The 9,930-nt window shown below is 30.4% G+C and overlaps 1 protein-coding gene and 1 non-coding gene across 3 annotated transcripts in view; one reads left to right on the plus strand and one right to left on the minus strand.

Moving 5' to 3' along the window:
* The window catches only part of LOC115241817 (calcium uptake protein 3, mitochondrial), a 36,853-nt gene that overhangs the window by 13,073 nt on the left and 13,850 nt on the right, over nucleotides 1–9,930 (minus strand). The window lies entirely within an intron of this gene.
* Trnar-ccu lies at nucleotides 8,765–8,837 on the plus strand. Its single transcript has one exon. It is a non-coding gene; the product is annotated as a tRNA-Arg (tRNA).

The following is a 9,930-nucleotide window of genomic DNA, read 5'->3' on the forward strand; positions in this document are numbered from 1 at the left end:
AGTATGTTATAAACATGCAGGAAAAAGAAATATGAAAATTATATCTCTTAATCCTTGATTAGATTCTAATATTCTGCTGGGGGATAGTAACGTTTTATACATATTTTGTTTAATAATAATAATATCTATTGTGTATAATGTAAATAAATATCAATTTTCAGTATTAGTAATGTGTATCAGAACATAATTTTTTTTATCTCGACCGAATTCATATTACTCATCATGCTATTAGCCGCAAGAAGCTGGAATCTATTTCATTTAGATTCTTGCGCAATGATTTCTGCGCAGACGCTCGATGCTCGATGCTGCCATGTAATGGCACCTTAAGATAGCGCTAGCGGCACTTTGTGATGTTACTGCTCGTATCCATACCTGCTTTTGACAGGTATAGGTTAAATTTGCAATGTAAGAGTACAGTGTTATATAGCGTACGCTTTCATTTATAAAAAAGTAAAGCTGCAAAATTCTTCGTGATACTTGCGGATGTCTGGCCAATCAGCGCCAACCTTTAGCCGGGCGCACGTCAGTGAGCCTCGCGCTGTGAAGTGTGCGCCGCCGCATACTATCAAACAAATTTAAGTATAAAATAACTTTTTAATTAGAGAAAAACTTGGCGCTGCTAAATTCAAAATATAAATAACATGTTAATTAGATTAGCATATATTCAATTTAGCAGCGTCAAGTTTTTCTCTAATTAAAAAGTTATTTTATACTTTTTGTTTTTTCAATTAAAAAATTTTTTCACTTAAATATATTCCACTATTTTGATCACATTGCAATTTTTAATATTAGAAATAATAATAAATGAATTTTGTAATATAAATTTTTATTAATTGGCGCAATATTTTTATATCACTATTTTTGTAGTAATTTAAAACAACTATTTTGTAAAACAGTTTTTTAGTTTTAATATGACAGTGTTTTTGTATTAAAATAATATTATTTTGTATAAGTTTTTTATAGCAAAAAGCGCTTGTGCGCGTGCACTTGGCGCCTTTTTTTCACTTTTTTTAACGGGTATCTATACGCGAGTCTGAGAGCAATTGAGAGTACCTTAGATTAGATTATTGAACCTCAATAACGGCTGAACCGATCGTATTTTTAATAGGCTTAATCGATACCTTGGGTTTAACTTAAATGGGCGTGAACGACGATGCTTGCGGATAGTTGGATCAGGTATAAAATACACACACACATCTGATAGTAAACATATATACAGGGTGTCCGGTAAAGATTGTGTGTTAATTAGATTAGCATATATTCAATTTAGCAGCGTCAAGTTTTTCTCTAATTAAAAAGTTATTTTATACTTTTTGTTTTTTCAATTAAAAAATTTTTTCACTTAAATATATTCCACTATTTTGATCACATTGCAATTTCCAAACAGTCATTGATGAATGAAAATTGATAGTTAATGAGGCAAAAATGGTGGGGGTAATTTTCATGGATCTTAAACGAGTCTTTGAAACAATTGATAAAAAATTATTATTAGAGAAATTGTATCAATATGGAATTAGAAGAATAGTTTTAAAATGATTAAGATTTTACCTGTATTTAAAGAATAGAACATAGCAGATTCAATTTAACAATTAATGATGCTTCACAGAATATGGAGTACCACAAGGATCTGTAATAGGACCTTTGTTATTTATAGTATATATAAATGATATAATCAAAATCTGTCTAGAAGGATGTAATATAAAAATGTCTGCAGATAACACGTTAATATGTAACTGGAGAAAACAGCGCGGAATTAAAGAGCAAAATGAATATGGCATTTACTATAATAAAAGAGTGAATGAATATAAATAAGTTAAAAATGAATGCAGGGAAAACGAAATATATGATAGTCAGAAGTATAAGAAAAGAACTGCGACGTAATATTACATTGAAATGTTTGGATGAAACTGAGATAGAACGTGTGGAAATAATGAAATCTAGACATAATTATAGACGATAGATTACGATTTAAGGACCACTGTGATTATATGCTATAAATAGGGAAAAAAACGAGTTTTTTAAATAGAATAGGTAATTACATATCGGCATACACTAGACGTATTTTACATAAGACAATCATAGCGCCTCACTTTGAGTATAGTGCGACGCTGATAATTGATATGGGAGAAACATAGCTGAGTTAATTGCAAAAAGCACAAAACCAGGCCATGAAGATCATATTACAATGTGATAGACATATCAAAGTGGAGCGTATGCTGCAAGCGCTGCAGTTTATGTCCATAAGGCAGAGGCTATACTATAATGTGTGTATATTTATGTTTAACATTTTAAGGAACATGTTACCGGAGCAATTAAGAAATAGATTAGAAATAGTGGAAAATGAGAGTGAAAGACAAACACGACAAGCCGGGGACATTGCAATAAAATATCGCAGAACAAGACGTGCGCAAAAAGTATGTTTTACGAAGGAGTGAAAATATATAACGCTTTGCCAGCTGAAATGAAGCGGAATGAAAGAATTATTTAAACAAATGTTAAAAGAGTATATTGTAATTAATGTAAATTAGATCTGTATTACAAATAACTGAGAAAACTAATAAAGATAAATCTCTCTCTCTCTCCCCTCCCCCCTCTCTCTCTCTCTCTCTCTCTCTGTTTATTTCTAATAAATATAATATTCAAAAATGATAACATTATTTTTGCAGAAAATACAACAGATTTAAACAATAAAATATATTATAGCAACATTCATAGTACAACAATTTTTTGGCGTAAACTTGACGTAGACGACGACTTGTTTTATTATTGCTATCAACGTCTATCTTTTTTAATGATACAAACTCATTAGATTAATGATATATAAATGCAGATGCAAGAATTATATTCAAACTAAGATTTTCTTGTACGCTCTTTTCTGACACTTTGCTATCCTTTCTTTTACAGTTGGAAGATTTACATTTGATGATTAATCAAGATGATTATCGATGCTAATCATTGAACTTTATTTTGGCTGAAATAAGCACTAGGCGATGGCAATAGACGAAGCTTATTGATTGGACAAAAGCTGACAAATGAGATTTTATTATTCTCGTTCTTTATATTGTATTGACTTCTCATGCATTAATTAACCGTCTGCCTCTCAAGATATGACACTCTCATTATTAATATATGCTCTTATCTGACAAACGGTTATAAATAGAGGCGTCTGAGATTTTTGTTTTTAGTTCACAAAGATTTGTTTTACTGGCACATATATCTGCTTGAAGATATTTGCAATTCCATTTCAAACATTTGAGTAGTGTTTCAACTGATCGTCGAAATTTATTACGCAAACAATGTTTTTCTTTCATTACAATAAACAAATCCACTATATTTTTTATAGCACTTTAAAGTTATTAACTATAAAAAAATATACAATTAACGCTTTTCAATGATTGCTCTCCTTCTCTCTTTCTCTTTCTCTCTCTCTCTCTCTTTGTCTATTTACGATTAACATATTTAGGATATCAAGCCAATTGTCAGTTTTGTACCCAGATAGCAAAACATATGCATTCTGAGCTCATATTTTACTCATATTTTTTACAAACATGATGACAAAAATATTCACATGCCATGTAATATAGCATTTATTACATTGTAGTTATATATACAACATACGCTGTATAGAGTTTATTTATATAGAATTACTCATAGAGTTGGTAATGAAATAAACATAAATATAACATAATTTATTTTACTTATAAAACTCGCGATTTAACTTATGTATAAATTTCAATTTTTTGCTTTAAATGGGCAGTAAGGAAAGATATTAACACCCGCGTTCCATTTCAATATATTGAATCAATTTGTTGATATCTTAATCAAGGAGAGCGATTGTATGACAAAATCTTTGAAAGATGTCGGAGCAACAGTTGTAAAAGATTTAGTACCATTTATTAGTGAACATACGCTAAACGCCATATGCGGTAAAGTTTCTGTACAATTCTTATTGTCATCAGTTATATATAGAATTTTCATTCTAAATGATATCATAGCTTAAGATAAGAAGATAATTTGTTCCTATATAAAGTATCGATGCTGCAGGAAAGATATATAACATCCGATTTTTAATACTCAAAGCAACTTACGAAATATTCAATTGTAATAATTTTCGATTGTCCGGTCTTATATAATAAATGCACTTGTAGAAACTGCCATGGGCGTTTCTCTGCAAAAATTCGGCGAGTGCCAGCAACAGTATCGAAATGCGATTCACGATATAATTGAAATAGTGGTTTACAGGTAATTTATTATATAGTAAATATTTGTGTAATATATTTGTGATTCTTTAAGTTATGATTGTGATATTGCTATACATTTTGGAAATTATTAAATATTAATTATTGAATAATCATTTCAAGGTAAACAGGATTGTTTTATTATTGCTATCAATGTCCATCTTTTTTAATAATGCGAACTCATTAGATTAATGATATATGAATGCAGATGCAAGAATTATATTCAAGATTTTCTTGTACGCTCTTTTCTGACATTTTGCTATCCTTTCATTTACAATTGGAAGATGATGATTAATGAAGATGATTATCGATGCTAATCATTGAACTTTATTGTGGCTGAAAGAAGCACTAGGCGATGGCGGTAGACGAAGCCTATTGATTAAACAAAAGCTGACAAATGAGAATTTATTATTCTCGTTCCTAATATTGTATTGAATTCTCATGCATTAATCAACCGTCTGCCTCTCAAGATATGACACTCTCATTATTAATATACTCTTAACTGACAAACGGTTATAAATATAGGCGTCTGAGATTTTTGTTATTAGTTCACAAAGATTTGTTTTACTGGCACATATATCTGCTTGAAGATATTTGCAATTCCATTTCGAACATTTGAGTAGTGTTTCAACTGATCGTCGCATCAATGATTTTATTAGGTAATCGGCAGTATTTGTATAGAATAAAGTTTTATAACATTTTATTGCAAAATCTGAATAATATGGTTAATAATATCATAATTAGTATAAGCGCGTGATTCTTACATAAGTTTTCTGAAATACCACAAATTGTTAGCTTTTGGTTTGATTGTTATAATCTTATTAGATGTAGATTATATTATTTTTATGGAATATTTTAACAATTAAATAAACAACAAAAACAAAGAGAGAAACGCTTTTAAGCAACCGCAATAATTATATAATTTGTATATTATATAAAAACATAATTTAATGGAGTAATAATTTTATTAAGAATCAGATAAAAATTTTTTAAATAATTATTCATGACAGAGTTTGCAAATGCTTCATTAAATAACTCCGGATTATTACAAAGCAACTTTGTATCTTTGCATAGCAATAAAAGTATATTTATAGATTTATAATATTTACAAATTTGCACAGAATTTTTATAGTTATATACTAAATAAAATTATAACAATGCTAAAAATAACTTGTATGTTAAATGTTTGAGATAATTGATATAAGAATAATACTCGTCATAATTATGATATTATTAATCTTTGTTTAGATTTAGATGAAATCTTACAAAATTAGCAATAGAATCTTACAAAATTTTATCTTATACAATTATAAACAATGGCCAATTAAAAAAATTTATTTGATTCTCAAATTTATTACGCAATGTTTTTCTTTCATTACAATAAACAAATTCACCATATTTTTTATAGCCCTTTAAAGTTATTAACTATAAAAAATATACATTTAACGCTTTTCAATGTTCTCCTTCTCTCTCTCTCTCTCTCTCTCTCTCTTTCTCTTTCTCTTTCTCTCTTTGTCTATTTACGATTAACATATTTAGGATATCAAGGCAATTGTCAGTTTTACCCAGATAGCAAAATTTGTGCATTCTGAGCTTATATTTTACTCATATTTCTTACAATCATGATAACAAAAATAGGTACATGTCATATAATATAACATTTGTTACATCATAGTTATATTCTATATACATAGAATTGTTGCTAATTATATATAAAGTTATAATATGAGTTATAATATATAAATTATAATATAAGCTATGATGTATGTTCTACATATCTACGAGACAGGCTAGTCAGATATACATAGCACAAGCGATTAGTGTAAAAATGATGTGTATGCTACATATCTACGAGACAGATTAAACAAATCAAGTACTTTTATAAAAGTGATAAATGTTCGTTCTTTTAAAATAGACCTAATACGCGAGACCGGCAATTTATGAAGTACCAAGCGCCGTTAGGCTTAATCTTCTCGAGAAGATTCAAGAAACACATCATTTTACCGCCTACTCGCTCCTTCAAATTAATATATGATAGAATAACAAAATAAATTTTCTTGTTCAAAGAGAAGGCAGGAAACTATCATATGTGTCTGTACTTTGAGAAAGAATATTAAAATTTCAAAGAATTTTATTTATTAATTATAATTGTGTAGAAAACTTTATACAATTTCGTTATTCAAAAATTGCCTTTTCTAAATTTTTTTCAAGAAAATGTATTTATATTCTTACCGGATTTTATCAAAGCATCCGTTTTTATTTTATGCATTTATCAATATTTATTTAATGCAATATTTATTAATATTCATGTCATTTAATCTCGGCGATTAGATTCTTTCTCGCTAGATTAAATAAGATAAGCAAAAAATGATGGTAAATTCTGCAACATCCCATTACATCTCGTCGCTCGTTATTCTTGTATATCCTAAAACAAATAGTTTCTCGAAGATTACAACTCTCGGCCAGTTAATCGGTGTGGCGTTAATACATGCGAGGCCATTATCGATGTCCAGAGCAATACTTGGCAAATGTATCAGCGTGTTTTTCCCCCGATGATGACCGCTCGTCTTTCTGGCACGGAAATAAGACGCAACGAGGAGAGCAGAAAGTAATCGCGTTGATTTAAGTTAAATCGCGCTCGATCAATATTCCGAACAGGTGACGTCCTTCCTTATGTTTACCTCGTCGTGATGCGAAGGTAACTAACGTCTGTTGGGATACGTCTTCGCGTGTCTACCCAGGATCTCACTGGGCGTTAGGTTGGCATGTTAGCGGTGTCGTGGGTAATGACAGGCGCGGTGAACATTATGCTAAGTGCGAGAGACCCAGGTTCTTTTCGTTCTCTTGGATCTTTTTGCCATCTCTTCCTCTTTTTTTTTTCTTTCCCTTTTCGCTCGTTGCCCTCCTTCCCGCCAATCATCAACGGGCACGACGGTGATTAAGGTTCTTTTCCTCTTTCACCCCTGTCGCTACTTATAGTTTTCAATAAAGAAGCACGCGACTCGCCGCATCGTAGAAATAATTTCCTCGAAGTCGTTTCGCCTCGTTCCCGACTTAAATTGATAGCAACGGCGATAGGCATGAACGTTGAGAACTCGCGCGCGAAAACAGGCGCCGGCTGCCGATTTTTGTGTAGATGGGTGTTAAACGGAGGCGTCAGCGTGCGAGAGAAGAAAATGCGGTAGACCTTGAAGTGCTACGCTTTTTCTCCGCTCAGTTCTATACGGCCAGCAGACGATACGCGAGATAAAGTAAGACGATTTTACGATATCAAGAGCATCTAGATTTAAAATGATCTAAAAATTGTAAAAAAGTTTATCTCTGTATAAAATAATAATAAAAACTTCCAGAAGTTATTATGGATTTGTGATGATCAAACGATTTGATCAAATATATTTTTATTTGCCTATATAATATTAAGAATTTATCAATTTATTCAAAATTTATTGCATTCATACATAATATAATAATTGAAGATATATTACAAAAATCAGCATTCATATAAATGTGAACACTGATAATATTTGAGCAATGACGTAGTCTGATAAAAGGTAGTTGTCTTAATAAAGAGATTATTTCAGAAAACAATTTATTTAAAAGAACGATAACTATTTTTTCAAATACTTCCTATATATCAGGAATAAATAATATCTGTAAAAAAAAATCTGATGTAGCTATTTTTCTATTTGTCTCTAAAAAAGATAATTTTTGTAAATATTCTCCATAAATTATTAATTTCGAACTCTTACGCGTGTGCACAAATTATACATATATAAAATCACACGTAGATTTATATCGTTAATAATTCGATAAGTACTTAATATCAATTTTATTTTTTCTGTAATAAACTATCACTCTTCACACTTTCTTACATTTGCCATGCAACACCATTACCAACACTTGTAATCTGAGGCTATAATATAAATTCGTAAAGTCCAATTTGAATAACGAGCTGCTTGAAATGTTTGGCGTAGGCGATAATTCGGGTTAATAAATCGTGCGTAAAATATGTGCGTGTGTGCATTCAAACCTTGTATTCACAAACGCATTTACACATGTGTAAAATCAATATTATCACAGAATATCTGGACAAGATCTGGAAATAATATCCCATTCTCTTTACGATCAATGCTATTTTCATTGAGTTACTGAATGTCATCATTGTGAATCGCATGCTAAGGGTTGAATATAAGCGCCCCTGTGGCCTAATGGATAAGGCATCGGTCTCCTAAACCGGGGATATCGAAAAGTATCTCTCTTTCTCTCTTATAAAATTCAAAAAAGTTTTATATTTTTTAAACAGATATTTTAAAAATATTTTTTAATAGAGAGTATTATATATATTTATATAATAAAAGTAACTAAAGAGTAATAATATTCTTTGATTTTTAATTGATATGAATTTCAAAAAAAATATCTGGACAAGATCTGGAAATAATATCCCATTCTCTTTACGATCAATGCTATTTTCATTGAGTTACTAAATGTCATCATTGTGAATCGCATGCTAAGGGTTGAATATAAGCGCCCCTGTGGCCTAATGGATAAGGCATCGGTCTCCTAAACCGGGGATTGTGGGTTCGAGTCCCACCAGGGGTAAAGGTTAATTTTTTTATATTTAACCATCCTTAAACCAAGAATGTTCCATTAATAACACTAATATCTTCCGTTGTTTCATTTGTAAAATATTATATGTACTGAACACCGTAGCAGAACAACATTTAAATTAATTTATCTCTGTATTTATAAAAAAACGAAGAAGCATATACATGTCTACGTGTGTATGTAATTTATAAAATTTTCATAAATAATATATTAAAATATACATCCTCGTATACGCGATAATGTAACGATGCAGAATATTAGTTTGTTATACACCCCTCAAAAAAAAAAAAAGTTTGAGATTATTCCAAAGATTAGAAAAATCTAATGCGTTATAAGACTATAGTGTCAATCGAAATCTGATAAGACTTGCTTGTCCTCCTTTTGATGGACGTGAATCGATTTCCGCGTATCTTTCGTATATCTGTCGCAAGGATTCGAGGAAGAGAGAGTCCATCTAACGATGAACATCTATCTAATGATTACGGTTTATTGCTTCTGCTTGAAATATTTAAATCAAATAGCCGCATAAACGTAGGACCGGGTGGTCCGAATGATTCTAATGCGAAGAACATCCTGCTCGGGTTAATCGGTCACGAAAACATTTTGAAGGGTTGTTCGTGGACTTGACTTTCGGCCTCGCGATAAAATCGATCCTTCCAATTCACAGAAGAGGGTAGTAGTTATATTATCGGTTCTGAAGAGATCTCAATGTCCGAAGAGACTTGTAGTGGTCTACTTTATTGGATATTCGATGAAGATCGGTAGGAATTTCCCTTCCTCAATATATGCCACAGATAAAATGCCATGTCTAATTCTAAATTTAATATATTCCTTGTTTAAATAAAATTAAGAAACGTATCTAAGAAATATATCTCGTGTTTAATTCGAATAATGATACCGACATTTATCTATAATTTTATAAACTGTAACTGTTCTTCTAATATCACTTTATAAGTAAAATTAATTTATCTCTATATTTATAAAAAAAATTACAAAAAAGCATATATTTTCTATATGTCTACGCGTGTATGTTATTATAAAATTTTTATTAAACTTATATATTTATTATTATATTTATTCCACTAAA

Source organism: Formica exsecta, unplaced genomic scaffold (assembly GCF_003651465.1).
Source record: "Formica exsecta isolate Colony F162 unplaced genomic scaffold, ASM365146v1 scaffold512, whole genome shotgun sequence".
Classification (NCBI taxonomy): domain Eukaryota; kingdom Metazoa; phylum Arthropoda; class Insecta; order Hymenoptera; family Formicidae; genus Formica; species Formica exsecta.